This window comes from Eurosta solidaginis, chromosome 1, assembly GCF_040869045.1.
Source record: "Eurosta solidaginis isolate ZX-2024a chromosome 1, ASM4086904v1, whole genome shotgun sequence".
Lineage (NCBI taxonomy): Eukaryota > Metazoa > Arthropoda > Insecta > Diptera > Tephritidae > Eurosta > Eurosta solidaginis.
The window spans coordinates 368,670,323-368,693,521 of record NC_090319.1 but is presented as its reverse complement, the minus strand read 5'-3'; the positions used below and the strand labels follow the sequence as shown (position 1 = coordinate 368,693,521).

The 23,199-nt window shown below is 36.7% G+C and overlaps 1 protein-coding gene across 2 annotated transcripts in view; it reads right to left on the bottom strand.

The window, feature by feature from the left end:
* LOC137238212 (microtubule-associated protein futsch) overlaps nucleotides 1-23,199 on the bottom strand; it is a 65,588-nt gene that overhangs the window by 15,143 nt on the left and 27,246 nt on the right. The window lies entirely within an intron of this gene.

Here is a 23,199-nt window from a genome sequence, read left to right as displayed (position 1 = left end):
AGAGTAGTAGCAGTAGTAGTAGTAGTAGTTTCGGCATTTAGCATTTTAGTTTTTTTTTTGAGTTTTTTATTTTTTTTGTTAAGAAAACAAGAGAAAACGAAACAAAAAAAATCAAAAATTTATTTTAGAACCAAGTTTTGTTTTACAATGAACACACATATAAAAAAATTACACACAATTTCAGCATAAATAGTAATTTACAATTTTATATAACATTGTGTACAAACACAAACGTGATATGGTAGCTGTCAAACTGAGTGACAGCGTATTCTGTACGTAAACTCTACCGGTTAAGGCTCCATTACTGATACTTAGCGTAGACTTGAATTGACTTGGCGTAAACTTGGCAACTTAGCCACGATTATACTCCACTTAGCGCATACAATCTGGGATTATAATCAATAAATGTCAATTTATATGACAAAATGTCAAAATAAAATGGAAACAAACAAATGGCATCTCAAAATATAACGTCACTTAAAATTTACATAGAAAATCAAAATTCAACAGACTTCTAAGTCAAGTTAAGTGTTTCTAAGTTTTGAGTAATCAGTAACATGCAATGTTCATTTAACAGAACTGTAAGTGACAGTTCTCAAGTCAAGTCAAGTCTATGCTAAGTATTAGTAATGGAGCCTTTAATCATACAAAATGACATAATTTGTACAAGGTTTCAATTTGACTGCCATCTTCAATAAGTGTTAGAAAGAGACGCAGAATGACAAGAAGATAGTAATATTTAAAAACAGCTGATTGTAATTTTGATGTCTACGCCTTAAGGCCCGAACACATAAGAATAACCTATTTGACGATCCCCATGGAAACACACACAGTCAACTCATCTGTCAGCGCGCGGTGCTGGATATGGAGATCGTCAAATAGGTTATTGCTATGTTTTCGGGCCTTTGATATCGCACTTGTCTTATGCACAATGCTACATATATACCGTAGAAGTCAAATTATTTAGAAAAAATTGGAATTACATTTGAACAATTCGATTTATTTAAAAGCGAAATATTTTTTATGCAGCCCAAAGCTTTTGAATATACGTAAAGTGAAAGCGAAATGTGTAAAATCGCATATGAATTTAATGTGAAATGTTTTGGCGTGAAAGCGATATCGTACGACTAACATTAGGGTGTTTAAATCTGAGGTGCATTTCCTTTTTTGTGCTAACTGGAAGGAAGAAAAGAAATGTGCCTAACATGTTTAGTTCATTGAAAACTAACATTTGCCATAGAAGACATACGATGAAAATCATTTTTTTGATTTTGGTTTCTATAGGTTGGATTCAACAGGTCAATAGAGACTGTGTTTTAATTTGGTTGATTTCGAATTTGTTTCTTATTAATGGGATAGCGGCTGCCGTGATGTGGCGATAGCGTGCTACGCTTTCCACACTGACGATCCTGAGTTCAACTCCCACTCAAAAATTGAACAATCATAAATTTAGAAATACTTTCTTCAATTAGAGAAAAGCATTTCTAACCGGGATCCAAGTGTATTTGTGCCATGGAAGGGTTCTCAGTGAAAGTTCACCTGCCCTGCAGATGCTGTTCGGAGTCGGCGTAAAACATGTAGGACAAAATAAAAGGTGCACGACGCAAATTGGAAGAGAAGCATGGTCAACATCTCTTCGGAAGTATATCTCGCCCTATATATATATATATAAATTTATGACTAACAACAACTTGGCTATAGAAACTAGATTTGGCAGGTCTCGCAGTAGTGACTCGAAACTTTGAATTCTCAGTAGCAGCGGTTTTTATACGTGACTGTGACTGTCATTGATGTAAGAGCAATATGACCTTAATCGCAGTTCACATTCACGCTTATTATTAATAGTTGTTATTCGAGTACTATTATCCGGATTCAGATACATATAGATCTATATAGATGTCTGTTTTAAAATTTGAGCCTTATAATTTGTTGTGTTTCACATCTTCAGTTTGCACACATTTCTACGATAAATCGATTTTTTTCAAATCCGGATGTCGCTGCTTCGTCTCGTAGCTATTTTCGGTCAACTTTTATAAAGTGCAAGGATTCACTCTCCTGGTCTAAAAGGAAGTTCGTATCTTATCAGAACGTTCACTTATTTCAGTGTTTGACATTTAATCTGAGGTGCTATATCATTTTGGTGTGGCATGGTGTTTAATATAAGTACCTCCTTATAAGAAAAATGGAACACAAAAGCGGCTTATGAACATAACAGCAACTCTACTTCGGAGGTTAGTCAATAGACCAAAGTGCTCCCGTGAGATTTGAGTGTGAAATGGATCAATTTATAGTATGAGTGACTGCGAATGAGACGAAATTGTCGTCACAGTTCGACAGTTACGGCAAGTTCTTCCAAGTATTGCTGCGTTTTATTGTAATGCGTATGAGCTACCTAAGCAGGACGTATTCCTCGAAGCTTACACCGGAGATGTGCAAATCAGATTGGTCGAGATTAAAAGAGGGCGAGGGCTGTACATGATCGATAAAGCGGGAAAGGCGTGGATCCAAGCGCAGAACTGCAAAGTGTCGAAAACCATGTGTAGGTTTTACAACCTTCCCGAAATGGTCGGGCTAGTACTTTAATGTTGCTTGTTACCGGAACGTACAGGATCTATATCCAGCAAAGGACTGTCAACATCGATAACATTCACCAAAACCTTCTGGCAGTGTCGTTATCGTTGATACAATAACAACAACAAGTCTTACAACCTTAAACTCGCAAAGTAATATTCCAAAAAAGAGGGGACTGTCGACTCATGACGGGTATTCTGACTGGACACTTCTGACCATCTGGCGTCACATGCGTTTAAATTAGGCTTGGTCAGTTATAGCAGATGAAAACGCGCTTTCCGCTCGCCAGGCTGAGATTAAAACTATTAGGAGTGGCACAGCTATCGGATCTAGAAGCAGAAAGTAGCGTAGGTCCTAGAAAGCTTTAAGTATTTGCCAAGAGGACGGATTTATTTTATAGCATAGGTCCAGGTTTCTAATAGAGCTTTTCAGTTTGGTCGTTGAGAAAACTTCTGATAAAAATACGGACTCATTCAGTCTATGCGAGGTTGGTTCTCACGGACTGGCCAGTTCGTGCTAACTTAAAATTAAGCAGCCTAATGTACATAGGCATAAAAGTAGGCAATAGTTGTTAATTTATCATAAACGAACTAAAATATGTTTTGGTTTAAACAAAAAATTACAAAAAAGTTTAAAGCTGCTTACCGGAAAAGCTCAAAAATATGAAAGTGCACAAATTCATAATTAAGAAAGGGGGTGTCGTGGTGCGTAGATTGTTTGAGTGGGTTGAAAAATGTCATTAAAGTACTACTTAAGATATAGTTACATACCTACATACATAAAATAAATATATATAAGTCTATATAGTTTCATGCTATAAACACCAAAATCAACACGGTGTATATTGTGACGAATATTAGCACCATTAAGGGATACTATCATCTCTATGCCAATACTAAGCAGTGACTTGTATGCACATCAATAAATCAGTCATTATGTCTATACATATGTCCATACAAGCAGCGGAGAGCAACGCACAAATACATGCATATATCTGAGATACTCCCAAAAGTAGGCAATAATTTTTGCAAGTATCAGTCATACACACACGCGCATATGAGAAGCTATAAACGTAGTTATAGCAGGTAATTTTATAGCTGCTAACTAGCTAGTAAATTCTAGAAATAGAAAAGCCTAGAAATATGCAACGAGGAAACCAAACAGTATTAAAGCAGCAACAGTTGAGGCACGAGCAATCAGTTTGATTTAAGCAAGCTATCAGTTGCGAAATATAAGTGTTATTTTCAAGTAGTCTAAAAAAAATACCATTTTTGCATTATTCAATATTGGAGTTATTTATTCAACAGTTTAGTGATTCGAACGTTGGCAGAAGATTTGGAATAAGCGGAATTTCCCTAAAGTCGTTACAATATGTAATAACAGTTTATTAAATTCTTCTTTGAGTTCGAAAAAGTACAGCGCCAGTTGCATGGTCATAGTAATCCCTCGGATCCCCTGTTAAAGAATATTTGATACTTTGCAATTCGTAAAGCCATATCTCAATTATTGATCATTATTTGCTTCATTTATGACTGACCTTGGTGATACAACCACTTTTGAGTTTTGATTACCTAAAAATTAGCCCACAACCCATAACAACACAACATAAAAACATAGTACTCACTTAAAGAGCTGAGGACTTCTTCTCGAGCACAAGCAAGAAGATAGAGACTCGATAAATCTAGAACACGACTTCTCGCGAGATTCTCGTATTTCGAGATTCTGCGTTGGCTATTTTTATACACTCTGTTAATTTTTTAACATATTGCTGGAGAAGGTAGTTCTAGCAGCAGAACCAAACCGTGATCTATTATAAGAGCGTGAAATTGCTGGCGTATGCTGATGACATTGATATTGTTGACCTGAACAAACGCGCAGTGAGAATAACTCTTGCCAAGATTGCAACTTGGAATTAGCCTTCTCAATATCGCATATAAGGTCCTTTCAAGTGTATTGTGCGAAAGATGAAAGCCCACCGTGAACCGGTTCATTGGACCTTATCAGTGCGGCTTCAGACCTGGTAAATCTACCATCGACCAGATTTTCACAGTGCGCCAAATCTTGGAAAAAACCCGTGAAAAAAGAATCGACACACATCACCTCTTCGTCGACTTTAAAGCCGCCTTCGACAGCACGAAAAGGAGCTGCGTATATGCCGCTATGTCTGAATTTTGTTTCCCCGCAAAACTTATACGGCTGTGCAAAATGACGTTGAGCAACACCATCAGCTCAGTCAGAATTGGGAAGGACCTCTCCGAGCCGTTCGAAACTAAACGAGTTTTCAGACAGGGTGACCCCCTATCGTGCGACTTCTTTAATTTGATGCCGGAGAAAATTATACTAGCTGCAGAACTTAACCGCACTGGAACAATATACTATAAAAGCGTGCAATTACTGGCATATGCTGATGACATTGATATCATCGGCCTAAACACACGCGCTGTTAGCTCTGCTTACTCCAAACTGGAAAAAGAAGCGGTAAAGATGGGTTTGATGGTGAATGAGGACAAAACGAAGTACCTGCTGTCATCGAGCAAAGAGTCAGCGCATATGCTCCTTGGCAACCACGCTCCTGTTGGCAGCCATAATTTCGAAATAGTAAAAGAATTAGTTTATTTGGGAACCAGCATCAACACTAGCAACATCAGCACTGAAATCCAGCGAAGAATCAATCTTACCAATAAATGCTACTTTGGACTAGGTAGGCAATTGAAAAGTAAAGTCCTATCTCGGCGAACGAAAATCATACTCTACAAGTAACTTATCGTACCCGTCCTGCTATATGGGGCAGAAGCATGGGCCATGACAACACCAGATGAAGCGGCTTTGGGAGTGTTCGAGAGAAAAGTTCTTCGAAAGATTTATGGACCTCTACGCGTTGACCATGGCGAGTGCCGAAGAAGATTTAACGATGAGCTGTACGAGCTATCCGCAGACATCAACATAGTCCAGCGAATTAAAACGCAGCGGCTGCGCTGGCTGGCCATGTTATGCGAATGAAAGATGATGCTCCGGCCAAGGAAGTGTTTCTATCGGAACCCGCCTATGGCAGCAGAGGTAGAGGGCGGCCCCCACTCCTTTGGAAGGACCAGGTGGAAAACGATTTAAACTCCCTTGGTGTGACCAATTTGCGCCGGTTGGCGGAGCGAAGGAGCGACTGGCGCGCCTTGTTGGACGGCCATAACCGTTTAGACGGTTAAGCGCCAATTAAGTAAGTAAGTAACAGTGCAACTTTGGACTGAGAAGGAAATTGAAGAATAAAGTCCTCTCTCGACGAACAAAAATCACACTCCACAAATCACTGATCATACCTGTCCTGCTGTATGGCTCGGAATCATAGATGTAGTCGAGAGAAGATGAGCTAGCTCGTGGAGTGTTCGAGAGAAAAGATCTACGTATGATTTATGGTCCTCTCCGTGTTACCGACGGCGGAAAAGTATAAAGATGAGCGGTATGAGCTTTACTCAGATATGACGATTGTGCAACGAATAAATACCTAAAGGCTGCATTGGCTAGTTCATGTCATGCAAATGGACACAGACGCTCCGGCCAAGAAAGTATTTCAGTCGGCACCGCAGTTTAAATGTAGAAGAAGGGAGAGCCCTCCACTGAGTTTGGATAGGGAAGGTACTCTCTATTGGCGTCAGTTATTGCGAAACAGAAATAGATGGAGTGATTTGTTACGAAACGGCGAAAATCGCTTAGGCGATCAAGCGTCAATTAACGATGAATGATGATGATGTCTATTTTTTCTTTATTTTTCATTATATTACCTTTTCAATGATACTTAAATTACTCAACATTTTCTTTTCTGGAAAAAATTAACGTCGAGAAGCTTGCGAGTCTTGTGAGAATTTCGAGACGCAGAAATCTTGCGAGAATCGTAAACTAGCAAGAAATTCCTCTCGAACAAATGAAGAAGTTGTAAGCTTTACTCACATTACTCTGTGCCTGTATCTTTATTATTTTTGTTTTAGAAAAATAAAATGCTTTGTTAAATAAAATGAAATAATTATTTTAATTTATGTACTTAATAGATGTTTGTTTTTAATTTCGAACTGCTTATTCTTCTGAAGTTTGATCTATGAGCAACGAACGAAAAGTGCATTTCATTTTTATTACCAAAAAAACCATCATTAGCATCATCTTCAAATTTATGAGCTCGTGCGAACATAAAACTCAACCAACATATATGTGCAGCAGCTGACGTCAGTGGAAGTGAGAGTGTGTGTGTATGAATATAAGCAAATTTCGGTAACAAAAACAAATAAAAAGTTAACACAGAGTGTATTGCTACGAATGTGCACTAGCCCTGTAGGGAAAATCTCTAGTTCAAAACTAATGCGTTTCTAGTGCATTCGGAACCACTACTAGCTCACCCTCTATCTCTTTTACATGCTTACAACGGCGAATTTAACAAGGCGATGCCCCAAGCGATGGGAATTCCCCTCTTTACTAGTTCCGAACTAGATACACAAATTCCAATTTAGAACTAGTTCTTTATTGACACTTTTTCGATAGCTTCGAATTAGTGGAAAAATTTACAGCTTAGATCTAGTTCTTTATTGGTACTATTTCTTTATCTCCGAACCGCATAGAAAATCTACATTTTGCTTCTGGTACGATATTATTCCTTTTTTCGATAGTTCCGACCTGGTGGGAAAGTGTGGGGAAAAAGGCATACGAAGCTCCTTAAAGATGCCATAAACAAAGTCCAATTTTCACAACTATTCTGTAACAGATGTCGCAGTGCTGTGAATATCAATTGGCAAGAACCAGAATTGAAGTAGGAATAATGAAGACAAATAAAAACGCTGTGGTGGCTGAATGGTTATAGCAGCGGCGCCTAAACGTTGCCGATGAAGGAATTTAGCAGTTCCCGAAATGGATCTATACAACGAGCTTTGGCAGTTGTCTAAATTTTTTCTTTCTTCTATTCTAATTTAAAATTTTTTCAATTAAGAAAAAATATATTATAACAATAATAATGATAAAATAATTATTGTTAGGCCTTGAGCTCGATATTAACTCGCGATGCCAGCAGATTTTTTTGTTCCTGGACAAATTCTGAAATTGTATGTTAAATATGAAAAATAAAAATCCAAACTACCGCTTTTATAACTGGAGAGGATCTAGCTACACTTATTTGGCACTTTAGGTCTAGCAACGAACCATGTATTTTATTTCATATTTATATTCACTAGTTACTGACTTCCCTTCAGGAACTTTAAAGTTAAATTTTGTGGCGGATTTCATCACGAAATATACCTTAATGTTGAGGTCTATTCGGAATACTAAGTGTGAAAGTTTCTGTTTATATGCTTGAAAATCTAAACCGCTACTGAAAAAAAGAGTTGGCAGAAATCAATGCAAGTTTTGAAAAAGATAGAGCTTGTACTTTGTGAGACAAAAATTTATTGCTCAAAAGCAGCATTCCCAAAAACAAAATCAGAAAACTCCTAGAAAAAATTTAGAAACTTTCGTAAAATTTTCTCGAATTTTCAAACTTTTTCGAAAATGTTGTTTGAAATTTTTCTTAAAATATCAAAAATAAAAAAAAAAATAAGAATTTAGTTGACAAAATTTGATAATATAATTGTCACTGCTATTTTTTTATTTGCTGTTGTATGCGCTGCTCTGCTAAAACCACGCGGGGAACAACTTACATAAAACAACATTTCATTGTAAGCATTGTAACCATAACATTGCTTGTCCTTAAAAAAGTGCTGACAGAATTCGAGATAAATTAATTTCCTTATATATCCTCACAAAAGGAGGGAGGTCATGAAGGAAACTTCCCAGAGCTAGATAAAGTGAAATTTATTTTCATACTAAAAAAATGCATTACTTACTATGTGTTTTGTTTTTGAACTAAGATGAGAGGGCGACAGTAAAAACGGCATTTTAATTAAGAGTGAATACTAGCGAAAGTTCAGTAAACACGGGACCAATTTTTTTCTCATTCAAACTGGTACACTTCCATTCATAAAATTTAGAAGGGACTCTTGGTTTTTCTTCCATAAGGAGAGGACATATCAGGTCATTCAATTAAAGATGAACAGACTCAGTCAGGGGGGGGGGGGGGGAGATTCGCATACTAACTAATGTGAAGCTACTAAGAATTCATGCGTAACGGAATGATGCACTTCGATCCAATTTTGAAGTAATTGTGTCGCAAATGTCTGGACCATTTTGGCACTATTTCCGGACTGATTCGTAAACCTTACCAGATTACTGTAGGAACATTTCAGTGTTATTTTAAGGTAATTTCGAAACCCTTTCGGTGAGATTTCTAGGCAATTTCAAGATCACTTGTGGAAAGTTCAATGTTTTCATATTAAATTGTTCGCGCGATGGTCGGTCTAGTACTTTAATGGTGCTTGTAACCGAAACGCGCCGGTTCCTTATCCGACAAAGGACCATTAACATCGATAACACTTCCCAAAACTTTCGGGAAGTATGCTTATCGCTACAACAAAAACAACAACAACAATGAGAGGATTACTTAGACATTAGTTCAGGTATCAATTTGGAACAACTTCCGAGTCATTTCGGACTATTGCAAAACCATTTTGTGAGAGTTGCAAGTTAAAATTATTCCGTTCGCTGGCGATGCTTTCGAAATTGTTTTTGAGTTAAGTTGACATGCGTTTTGCTAACATTGAGTGAAGTCTTTTTTTGTTTGGCATATACCATAAAATTAATATGCTGTTTGTGTACATTAGGATGGTCTTTAAAAACTCAAATATATTGTGGCGAATATTAGCATCACTATGTGAGTAAATAATCATAACACAAAAACATTAAAGCAAGCCACACTTCTGTACATGAACACATCAATCATCAATCATCATTTTCACACATACATGGGAGGCGACAAGAAGTACATGCACACACATAACCAACAGCTCGAAGTGAAGAGATCCCAGCAGTTTTTGAGGTAAGGTGTTATAAATTTAGGTAAAATTTCAGCATTAAAAATGCCCTGAAATTCAGTAAGAAATGAATGACCTGAACAATGGATTGAATAGGAAGGCAGTATTTCAGGTATACAGAAATTTCAGCTGAACACGCAGTGAAACTTTCAGGACTGTTGAATTTTAATAAAAATTATAGCTGGCAGCTATGTAATTAGTTGTTTCTGGAAGTTATTTGTTGAGGCGTCACTTTTTGTAGGTCGGAGTGAAAGTGTTTATTACATACATACATATGTATGTATGTATGTATTGCAAAAAAATTTATAATTCTTTTAAGCTTGTATAGCAAAATCCAAACTTTTAGCACTGAATAAAATCAAAAATATGATTTTTAAAGATCATCCTGATATAGGTACTTGTATGGCGTAGGTCCTCATGGACTGGTCAGTTCAAACTGACCTAACCTAACATGTATGGCGTTTTAGATAAGTAAACTTTGTATGTATGCATAAACATGATGACGTGAAGTGGACCATAACATTTACTCAAATTTAGTTGAAGACTTATGCTCATGCATACTGTGAGTAAATTTCGATTTACGCAAAATCATAAACTAGACACATACATACATATACATATCTATATTATGCATGTGTTGGCGTATGCGTAGTAGTTTGACTTCTTATGTGCACTTTTACCCACCAGTGAAACATTCAAATTGCCCCAAAATATTCGAGTTACAACTAAAATTCTCTGTCTAAAATCGAACTGGATCCATTAGGAAATGCTTTGTTCTAACTAGTAACTTTTGATGAAAACCAGAGTATCTGGAATCTGAGTACAGGTTATTTTGACAGCGATATTTATAGAGTGTAGCAAATTGTTCAAGAGTAAATTCGGTGGAGTCTGCATTTAGTAAACTCTCTTAGTGAACCCAATTAGTGCAGTTGAGCGCCTGTCATTCACCCGCGGTTGCAAAGAGAATGCCACTCTGCAAAAGTGAACTCAGTTCGCAGCCTAGTCGGCCATAAGATTCGCCATAGCTGTGAAGTATGTAGTTTCCAAATAGTTGGTTTTGCTGTATGGTAACAAAAGTTATCGAATGCGCATATGCTGACGAAAATCTTGTATATATTTGCTATTTATGTACATATATATGCTTCCGTATACTTATGTTTTTGTCACTTGTGAGAATGAAGTTTTTATATTACGTCATAGGAAATGTTGCTTTATATAAACTATGAAGGACAAAACCAATAACATACTTATTTGCTCTTGAAATATTACAATCAGACAAACAATCAGGTCAAGGCTTACTTTTGTATTATGATATTTAGTTTCTACAGATAAGCCTATGATGCAATAAAAAGGACTTGAAGTTTGGTATTAAGGTCCAACTCCTGAAGAGATCATAGACTTGCTTAACGGGAGGATAAGATGTGGGTTTTAGAAAGCTATTCAAATGCAATAGATACCAAATTCGCAAAAGTGTACAATGACTTTTACTCTTACGACAGACAAGCTTAAGGCCTTGGACTGTTTTTCTTCGCTATAATTCTGCTCAATCGTTCACTTTCCATCCATGAATAAACGGATCCACAAGTTAAAGGTCTGCTACAACGAGCGTTGGCCAGAATTTGCAAAACATTATCTTGCAACGAATACGACTTTAAAAAGGATCAGGTACTAAAAAAGGCTCCCTTGGCAACTCTTCAGCCAATCGCACCAGTTCCGAACTAGCGAAAAACTATTGCATAAAGAGGCGGTAATAGTTCTAATTATGTCCCTTTGCAGTGCTTTCAACGGACACTTCTAACATTGTGATACAGGTTTGATATAATTTTCGTTCCGGTTTCTAATTCGGATCCGTACTCCGTTTCAGTTTCGATCAAGTTGTGTTCCCATTTTGGTAGAGCACTCGGTTCTAGTTCTGTCCTTTTACGATTTCGGTTTGGCAGGTTTTGACAGGGTTTTGGTTTCGGTTCATTTTGGTTTCTGGTTTCGATCTGTCTTTGTATCGGTTTCGGTCCATTTTCGTTTCTGACTTCGGTTCCAGTGTCCGTCTGTCTTTGATTTCGGTTTAAGTCTATTTTTGGTTTTGGTTCTGGCTTTAGTTCATTTTCGATTATGGTTTTGGTTCCCGATTCAGTTTAGGTTGCGTTTCTGGTTTCGTTCCAGATATAATCCGGCTTTCGGTTCCAGCTTCAGTTTTTGCTCGCGGTCCAGTTTCGTTTCTGATTTCGGTTCCTGATTCGGTGCTGTTTAAATTCTGCTTATGTTTCCGGTCCGATTTCGACTCCGACATTAAATTCTGAATCTAATTCAAGATCTGATTACAGCGTCGGTTACCGTATGGCTCCGATTTTGGTGCTGGTTTCCTATACGGTTTTGGTTCCTGGTTTGTGGTTGCCAGTTTGGTTCCAGTTTTGCTTCAAGATGTACTTTTGGTTTGAGTTATTTCGTTTCTGATATTAGTTTCGGACTCGGTATGGTTTCAGTTCCGGGTTTGGTTCCGTTTCAGTTCCGATTCCGGATTCAGACTACGTGCTGCTTTCGATCCGTTATCTATTTCAGTTTTGGTTCTAGATACAGTTTCATTTCTGCCAACAGTTCCAAATTCTGTTCGGTTTAATGTCTGATTCCGGATTCACACTACATAAGGGTTTGGCTACGACTTAGGTACTGGTGAATTTATATCTGATCGCTCTCATTTCTACTCGACCATGTACATTGTTCTCGAATTGCACTAACACGTACGGTGAGCAAACGTCAAAAACTGAAGCAAAATTTTAAGAAATACGCACTCACTTCCTAAACTTTTATCAGCTCTTCCTTCCGTGATTAATAGTGCTACAACCTCGGACGGATCTTAGCATAATCTAGTCATAAAAAGTCATTAGCGAATTACCACAATGCAGCGTGGTATAAAATATACACAAGAGATATTTAATCGGATAAAAAGTTTAATCCATAAAATTGCGGACTTTTAGCTGTCAACTTATTATTTACATATTTATCGTATTTGTCATCCATCAACAAACTTTAAAGCTTCATCACTAACACATAAATAAATCACAACTAAGGCAATTCATAGGAAGTTTGCAACAGTTCATGGACCGAAGTGAAGTGAACAACCGAATGAAAGGCTAACAAGAGGTCATAGTACAACAAAAAAATCTGTGCTACAAATTGAGGATGAAAAGTAAGTGCACCTAAGGGAGTAGCAACAAATAGAGGGGCAACGGGTTGAAAGCGTTGCGCGAGAAAAGAAAAGCGTATTTGTCATGAGGATTTAATGAATTTTGAGGCATAGCAAACGAGCGATACGTTAATAGCTTTATAAAGGATTTAATAATAACTACATCAATTAAATATTTGTTGTACTTTGTTCAAAAAGTTGATTAGCGATGCAACAGCAACTAACATTTAAAATTATTACTACCACGAACCTATTGAAATTGCATTCTTTGGACGCTATCTTGCATTCTCAAAGCTACGCATACTAACCAGAGATGAAAAATGTAAATTCATGTAAGATTTTATCACAATGACTATAGTGACTCATAGCGATAGCTTTGAAGAAACTGCAGCGACCAATTGCCCGTGTCGTCATCTGCGCCTGGTTAGTAATAACGTCTACTAATAATCACAATCGCAAGCTCAATCATAGCACTTGTACATTTAGCTGTGAGAACATGAGTCAATGAGTCCGTGATTTGTGCTGCTATCTTCCGATAGGTGCCACTATATACTCCTATATTGGTGACTTTGCAAACGCTCTCTTACAGCTTATTTATATATAAGTTTATTGCGACATATAGCAGGACAAATCACGGATTTATTGACTCGAATTGTCGTAGCTAGTTGTTCCTGTGAGAAAGCTGTGATTTCGTTTATTGGTGAGCATGATTTTAAGCTGCAGTTTAGATGTTATTGCTTTTCAATCACTGCTGAGTAACAGTGACGAACTAAAATCACTGCGCTTAGAAACACATAAGTAGTCACGGCTAGCAGAATTTGTGAATGTAAATAATAACCTGTGTATGTGTGTTAGTATGAATGGAACTGTGCACTCTAACCCATAAAAATCAACAATAGTTTGTACGTGGCAAATTGATATTACCGTAAATTGAGTCAATTGCTGTGAATAATAAATTAGCACAGATTAGCCCAAAGAACGCTGGTGGTCATGTAATAATAAATGTTTATTGATAGTGGTGCGCACACTTAGGTCACTGGCATATATTTCGTATTTTAACCGCAATATCATCGTATTTTGTGTGCAAGATGTGATGGCTTTTAAACACTTTTCATTCCTTTTAAAGATTAGAGTGGGCGGTGCCACGCCCAGCCTCGAAAAAAACAGTGATCTCCGCAACTGTTTGTGATCCCATTTAAGATTAAGAAGAGTGAGAGAAGGAGGGCGGAGTAAAAAAGAAGATAAAGGGAGAAAGAGAATGCTAAAAAGAGGGAGGCTAAGGGGGTGCAACATAGAAAAAGAGTAAATTGATTGAAAAAGAAAGGAAAAACCGTTTGAAAAGGAGGCCCGTATTTATACAGATGTATGTATATGAATCTTGAAGATCCTGAATTATAAAATTGGAGAAAGTGGAAGTAGCCGTGCGAGACGAAAAGAAGAGAAGGGTAAACAGGGATGAGTAGGAGGGGAAGAGTAAGAAGAAAATAGAGGAGATATGAGGTGGCCAAGTATGTGAAGATGAGGTGGAAAAAGAGAAGAAAATCGGGAAGGAAAATGCAGACGAAAAGGCATGGTAAAATTGATGATGGATGAGGAAAGATATTATTAGATGAATAGGAGCAAAGAGGAGAATGGTTATGAAAAGAAATAGTAGGAGGTAAAAGAAGGAATGACTTAAAGACGGAAAGGTAGTCAGAAAGGAAGGTGAAGTCGAAAAGGAAGTAAGAAGAAAAGAAATCGAAGAGTGTAGGCGGAACGATAGTTGGAAAACCAAAGGGAGACAGTGGACAATGTATAGCAAAAAAGAAGAAAAAAAGGGGTATTGAGAAAAGGAAGAGGCCTCGTGAAGGAAATGAATATGGCAGAAAGAAAAGGAGGGGGCGTGGAAAAGGTAATTGGGAATAAAAGGGACAAGAAGTCGGAAAACCAGATAGGGAGTGGAACGGAAACGTCTTAAGCAAAGAAAAGAGAAATTCATAAAACTGCGAAATTGACGAAACAAAGGAAAGAGAAAAATAATATAAAAGCAGCGAGGAGTAGAGCTACAAAACAAAAGAAGCAGATGAAGAGAAATTGGCAAAGAAAAATATTATGCAATAACTAAGATTGTTTTGTATATATGTATGTATGTGTGTGAGGTTTATGAATCAAATGTGCAGTAATGGTGTATGCTATACATTCAAAAAGTTGCCAACTATGGCACTGTATCTTAATAAGTATTTTACTTAAAGACAAACCAGTCTTGTGATGGTGTAGCGTGCTACGCCTACCACATCGAAGGTCCTAGGTTGCAGGCCTGAGAAAAGCAATACTAAAATCTTCAGAAAAAGTTTTTGAAAACATATGGCATGAAAAGTTTCGCGGTGAAAATAAACTTGCCAAATGTATTAAATTTAAGCTGAGACAGGGCGCTTTTCAATAAAATTCCGAGGTGGGAAGCCCTACCCTACCTTCAATGGAGTTCTGAAAAGGGGAGTTTTTAGAAAGCTTTCTGAGAAAGGGTTCCTTTCAGACAGTCAGAAAGCTTGCAAGCTCATACACCATGTAAGTCTCGTAAACTTATATGAAAAGTCGTTACATTTATGAGGTGTCCATCTTAACAAGGTTTGAGTTTGAGTGAGTTGCCTTAATATGAAGTTGTGATATACATTGAACTAGGTCGATTTAATAACCGATATCGCGCCATCGATTTTTCGATAGGATTTGGGCTCAGGAAAAAAAGTTTCACTACTCATACCCAAAAAAATAATTTTCGAGCCTGCTAGATTTAATTTTTTTGACTTTTTTTCGACTTTGATTTTTAAGGTTTTTTCATGACCTACTAAAAAATTTAAAAAAAAAATTCCGACCCAAAAATGTTCACTAAACAAAAATATATTTATTTTTGGTTATTGTTTACTTTAGCTCACAACTGCTAAAACTCTTCCGAAAGCGGAAATTCAAAATTTTATTTCGTTTCGGAGATATTTGCAAACAAAATTGAAAATTTTCATGTGGTTGTTGTTGTTTTGATGATTTTGTTGTACCCACAAGAAAAACTGTGGGTAAAAGTGTTTTGCGCTGATATAGTTTTGGTCTCCAAACCGGTGTTGGACCCACCCAGGGTAATTTTTTATAAGCGCGGCCGGAGGCCGCCAATGCAGAAAGGTGTTCTGCGCAAAAATACTATGGATCCCACCCCCGGTTTCGGAGCGCTCCAGGGCCATTTTTCGGTTTTTTGGAAATAACTTTTGACAGAAATAAAATTTTGCAGTTTTAGCAGTTGTGAGCTAAAGTAAACAATTACCTTTTTTTTCAAAAAACTGTTATTGCCAACGTTTTTAGCGGACATTTTTTGGTCGGACAGGGTATACATATGAAATTTTTTTTAGTAGGTCATGGAAAAAACCTTAAAAATCAAAGTCGAAAAAAGTAAAAAAAATGAAATTTCGCAGGCTCGAAAATTATTTTTTTGGGTATGAGTAGTGGAACATTTTTCCTGAGCCCAAATCCTATCGAAAAATCGATGGCGCGATATCGGTTAACTTTCGTCTATACAAATCGACTCACCCTATATACGTACACATGTGCATATGTATATATGTATGCGTCCTATATAAATTATTTGCTCATTTTTGATCCATTTATGTAAAGGTAAAATTTGTGGCAATTAAATCAAGTTTATTTGCCCGCTTTACCATTAATGTTATGGCATACATATGTATGTATGTATATTGTTACAAATGCATATGAACTTATTAAATAACTGCGTCATTTGCTGTGGTGTTACACGGCGTATGAGTAATGTAATTCGCAACTTAAACAACGCTCACTTGTTTATTCAGAATGCATGGAAGAATGAGCGGAAGGTTATTGCAAATTAACATACAAACTTATATAGTAGTGTATGATTCAGATGTAATTATGGCATTTGTTTTTTTCATTTATATTTTTTGCCTTCAGTAAAACATAAAATTAATCTGCGTGGTACATACGAGCGTAGTAGGAAGAACTTGATTAAGAAAAACGTTGCCTCGTAAAAAAATGAGATTTACTACACAAACCAATTTCAGTATTAGGGGAAGTAAAAATTAAAATAAACTATATTTTTCGAATTGGCGGAATGCTTTCAAGTCGTACCTATAAGTACCATGCCCTTTTAACTACAAACCATTCTATACCATATCCTGATAGCCGCGCTGTGGATAAGAGGTTAGAATATAACTATCTTAGGTATACTGTTCGTAAAACGTGAGCAAACTACTAAAAAGGCTATCATCTCCTGTCCTTGGGACCAGTCCCCTAATGGGAGATTCACGGTACGCAGTGGTTTTATCCCGCATATTGACTTTTTTCTTACATGAGGTCGAGTTAACTTTTGGAGAAGTTGACAATAAAACATAATTAACGTAGCTATGCAGTCTCTACTCCGCTGAAGTTGGCAATTAAGCATTCTTTTCTGAGTAATACGGTCAGTTCAGCCTTCGAAGTAGACAATAAAGCATTCTGTTCGCAGTTATGCGGTCTTCTTCGTTGGAAAGTTGGCCAAAAAGTTTTCCCTTGGTTCGCTTACAAAGGTAAAGCAGACTTCTTATGTATTCTAACCTAAGCATATATAATATCCCGGGTGCGAATCGTACTCAAGGGCTAACAATATTATTGTTACGATACATTTTTTCTTAAACGAACAATTTTTTAAATTAGAATAGAATAAAGAAAAAATTTAGACAATTGCCAAAGGTGCTACATTCCTTCAACGGTAACGTTTAGACGCCGCTGCCATAGTTTGTTTATCTTAATTATTTCTACTCCTATCATGCTGCGACATCTGTTGCAGAAACGATGTGAACAATGAACTTGTTTTATGGTAATGATGCCATAGTGTCGTATTTATTGACACTTGGGCACTAAGCATATATATTTCGAAAATTCTTCTGCGTGAAAGAAAACGTTGAGATGCACATTCCTAAATTGAGCTGTATTGGAGTGAAAATTGGATTGAAAATGAAGATGTATCGCATTGTTGAGGGACCGAGGATTTAAACAAAATACATGGATGTATTAAATGGACGTAAGCAAATATCTATCATTTTCGGATAACAATTGATAATTTGTGCTCACTCTTCTTTTTGAAATATTTTGAAGCTGCTTCAGGCTATGCGACTAGCAGCTGAGAAGTGCTGTAAATTCTACAGCGAACGCATTGATGGGGCGAAAAGGTTGTTATCACATCCTTTACTATGAGGGTTATTCTTGGTCCACAGAAAAGGCTGTTCATATCCCTTAATACTTGTTTCAAAATTGTGGAGTGGTATCATATATCTAACGGTGTCCCAAGCATCACAATGAATTATTTATCTTTGGAACATAATGGTAATAGAACTCACGGTGGAGTTGCCTTGCAACCGCATGCCATAATCCTTAAAATGGTTAGGAGTTTTGATAGACTCCATGTCCCACCAAGGTAATAGCTTGTGATTGTACAACCCATTAAAAGCTAATTTCGTACCATTGAACGGGCGCTGAAGTGGTTGGGAAGGAAACATGAAAGTTGGGTCATTGATCAAGCAATTAGATCTGTGCTGTTTTGACACCGCGAGGTTGAGCCTTAAGGCAAGTACTCACGTTAAAAGCAAACTACTTACTAGCTGTAACTGAGTCATAAAAGACTTTCCATAGAAATTAGTAAAAAAAAAAAAACAATTATACCCAAACTACTGTAGGTAGAAATTGTATCAGAAATAAACAAACTATTCTTTTTTACTCATTACTTTATTATGATTGATTGAGGATTCCAAAAATAAAACAAAACGCTTGAGTAGAAAGTGTAAGCAAACTTACACAGACTAAATGGCGCACGATTTATTTGAATATAAAAGAAAATGCGTATGTATTTGATTACGAAATTTAAATATCGCCATATTAACATGCACACATACTTAAGTAGCTTCAAAAAACTATGCCATAAATAACTCAAACAGGAAGTGTGCGTGCAAAGCGGCGAATGGATGACTTGGTACATCGTCTGCTGAGAGTTGGGATTAGTCTGTGTGTGCGTGGATTTTTTGTTGACACGCCCATTATTTCTATAGTTTTTTTTTTAGAGATTATTGTTTAGCACACAGAAAGTTAAAAAAACAGCGATTATTGCCTTGCGTGCATATTTTGACGTCACCCCAGGCAATTATGTAACTTGCGCTCATTTTGCATTGTACGCATTCGGCAACATTTTTCAAAGTAAAATATGTTCGTGTAAGCCTTTTACTCATAGTTTTGTTGCGGTTTAATGTTCTGAAACACTTTCCCAATGTGCGTGCGTGTGCAGTTGAAACGTGACTTTTCCCAAAGTTTTTTTTTTTTCTCATTACTACTTCATACTAAGCCTAAAGTTATGCCATAATTTCACGTACGAATGAGAAAGTAGAAAGGTACCTATATTAGGGTGTGTAACTTTTAAATGATACTAAGAGACCAGGCGTTGGTGGTTAACATCAGATTCCCAAACCTCCTTATCCATCAGAGAGCTGATTGATAATGACCGAAAAAACGTCTGTATTTCACTGTTGATTGGTCTTGTGTCGAGTTGCCTAAGCTGGTTGATTACCTGCGTCCAGAGCAGTTGTGCTTTTAAAAATATGATTCGGTAGAGACGCGGGCGCACTTACATATTTTCTTGCAGTGTGTCGGTCCCTGACCCCTTGCCGGAAAAGGATTCGCCTAATACTAAAAAAGCTATCTTTTCACCAAGTTTCAAGAAAATTGGTAAATAAATTAGATGTTTAGAAATAGTTCGGCCTTTTGGCCGCTCACTTACAATATTGTTACGAATATTAACAAAACTAAGGGGTGCTGCTATCTCTAGGCCGATGCTAAGCAGTGACGTGAATTCACATCAATAATTCAATCATTATGTATCTACATAAACAAAATAATAATTGCGTCTACACATATGTACCATGTACGTATACGAGCAGTGGAGAGTTAATGCACAAACACGTGCATATATCTGAGATAATCCTGAAAGTTTGCAATGAGAGAAGCTATAAAATCATGCAATTGTAGTTACAGCTGAGAAGTTTGAGAGCTGATGTCAACTAGTAAATTCTGGAAGTGCCTAGAAGATGCGAACGTTGAAATCAGAGAGAATAAAAGGCAGCAAATGTAGAGGCGCTAAAATTCAGTTTGAGTTGAGCTATCAAGAAGTTATTGATTAAGCACGCAATCTAGCGGGCAATAGTAGAGTTTCATTTGAATTATCAATTAGTTTGGTTGTTAAGCAAGCTAGTTACAAAGTATAAGTGTTATTGTGAAGTATTTTAATAAAGGCCATTTTATTTTTTTTAAAAGTAAAATTTTAACAAAAAATTTAATATCTTTACAGTTTTTAAGTACATTATGTCAACATCCAACTCTAGTAATGATATGGTGCAACAAAATAAAAAAAATAAAGAAAATTTCAAAATGGGCGTGGCTCCGCCCTTTTTCGTTTAGTTTGTCTAGGATACTTTTAATGCCATAAGTCGAACAAAAATTTCCCAATCCTTTTGAAATTTGGTAGGGGAATAGATTTTATGACGCTAACTGTTTTCTGTGAAAATGGGCGAAATTGGTTGAAGCCACGCCCAGTTTTTATACACAGTCGTCCGTCTGTCCTTACGCATGACCGTTAACATGATAACTTGAGCAAAAATCGACATATCTTTACTGAACTTAGTTCACGTGCTTATCTGAACTCACTTTATCTTGGCATAAAAAATGAACGAAATCCGACTTTGACCACGCCCACTTTTTCGATATCGAAAATTACGAAAAATGAAAAAAAATGCCATAATTCTATACCAAATACGAAAAAAGGGATGAAACATGGTAATTGGATTGGTTTATTGACGCGAAATATAACCTTAGAAAAAACTTTGTAAAATGGTTGTGCCACCTACCATATTAAGCAGAAGAAAATAAAAAGTTCTGCAGGGCGAAATAAAACACCCTTGAAATCTTGGCAGGTATTACATATATAAATAAATTAGCGGTATCCAACAGATGCTGTTCTGGGTCACCCTGGCCCACATTTTGGTCGATATCTGGAAAACGACTTCACATATACAACTACCACCACTCCCTTTTAAAACTCTCATTAATAACTTTAATTTGATACCAATATCGTACAAACACATTCTAGAGTCACCCCTGGTCCACCTTTATGGCGATATCTCGAAAAGGCGTCCCCCTATAGAAATAAGCCCCACGCCCTTTTAAAACCCTCATTAATACCTTTAATTTGATACCCATATCGTACAAACACATTCTAGAGTCACCCCTGGTCCACCTTTATGGCGATATTTCGAAATGGCGTCCACCTATAGAACTAAGACCCACTCCCTTCTAAAATACTCATTAACACCTTTCATTTGATACACATATTGTACAAACGCATTCTAGGGTCACCCCTGGTCCACCTTTATGGCGATATTTCGAAACGGCGTCCACCTATAGAACTAAGGCCCACTCCCTTTTAAAATACTCATTAACACCTTTCGTTTGATACCCATATTGTACAAACGTATTCTAGAGTCACCCCTGGTCCACATTTATGGAGATATCTCGAAACGGCGTCCACCTATGGAATTAAGGATTACTCCCTTTTAAAATACTCATTAACACCTTTCATTTGATATCCATATCGTACAAACAAATTCTAGAGTCAACCCTGATCCACCTTTATGGCGATATCCCTAAATGGCGTCCGCCTATAGAACTATGGCCCACTCCCTCATAAAATACTCTCTAATGCCTTTCATTTGATACACATGTCATACAAACACATTCCAGGGTTACCCTAGGTTCTTTTTACTACATGGTGATTTTCCCTTATTTTGTCTTCACAGCTCTCAACTGAGTATGTAATGTTCGGTTACACCCGAACTTAACCTTCCTTACTTGTTTTTATCATCAATTCGACAGTATTTGGAAGTAATTTCAGGATTATCGGGACAATTTTCGTTGTATAATATACACCATTCGGGATAATTTTTTTCAGGATCATTTTTTCATTTTTTTCGAAATCATTTCAGAACTATAGCAAGATCATTTCCAGATTATTTTGAAATATTTTCATGATTATTTTGGCATCATTTCGGGATTATTTTAAAGCTATTTCTGAAAGAGTTCATGACTTTTATGGAACCACTTATAAACCATTTTGGGATAATTTCGGAATTTTTTCGTATTGCTACATTGTTTTCGGATAGTTCCAGAATTATTTCTGAATAACTTGCAGCATCATGTCGGGAAAATTTTCGAATCATTTTGGGGGGTTTTCGGAAGTATTTTGGCGGCTTCCGGTTTTCCGATCTTATTTCTATACTAAAACAAAATTCTGTAAAATTTGTTTAGATAATTGAATTTCTAGTTCTGGGTCCTTGTTCTATAATTCCATCCCAAAGGAATGGCGATACGAATAGTATTAACTTACATGCTTTCTTTTCAAATGTGAAAGAGATTTTTCTCGATTCGAGTTACAGAATAAGGCCCCTCATCAGCTTTTGAGTTTTGCCCATTTTTGTTCAACTCAATAGTTTCCATAACTTCGCATTTTTCATCTTAATAGATATCGAGTTCAGTGAGCATGGGGAAACGACGCGTCCTAGTATACATACATACATATATAACAAAGTACATATTTCTGTTTATTCTGTTGCGGATTTTGTTGGCCATGGCACATGGTAAACATTTGTGCCAAACAAGGAGAAATGTAAAGAACAAATTAAAAAAAAATGTTTACAATAACATCGTTAATATAAAACAAGTAAGAAAGGCTAAGTTCGGGTGTAACCGAACATTATATACTTAGTTGAGAGCTGTGGAGACAAAATAAGGGAAAATCACCATGTAGTAAAAAGAACCTAGGGTAACCCTGGAATGTGTTTGTATGACATGTGTATCAAATGGAAAGTATTAAAGAGAATTTTAAAAGGGCGTAGAACTAAGTTCTATAGGTGGACGCCTTTTCGAGATATCGCCATAAAGATGGACCAGGGGTGACTCTAGAATGTGTTTGTACGATATGGGTATCAAATTAAAGGTATTAATAAGAATTTTAAAAGGGAGTGGCCCTTAGTTGGATATGTGAAGGCGTTTTCGAGATATCGACCAAAATGTGGACCAGGGTGACCCAGAACATCATCTGTCGGGTACCGCTAATTTGTTTATATATGTAATACCACGAACAGTATTCCTTCCAAGATTCCGTGAGCTTTTGATTTCGCCCTGCAAAAGTTTTTCATTTTCTTCTACTTAATATGGTAGGTGTGACACCATTTTGACCCATTTTACCAAGTTTTTTTTTCTTAAGTTATATTTTGCGTCAATAGACCAATATAATTACCATGTTTCATTTCGTATTTGTTATATAATTATGGCATTTTTTTCATTTTTCATAATTTTCGATATCGAAAAAGTGGGCGTGGTCATAGTCGGATTTCGGCCATATTTTATACAAATACAAAGTGAGTTTAGATAAGTACGTGAACTGAG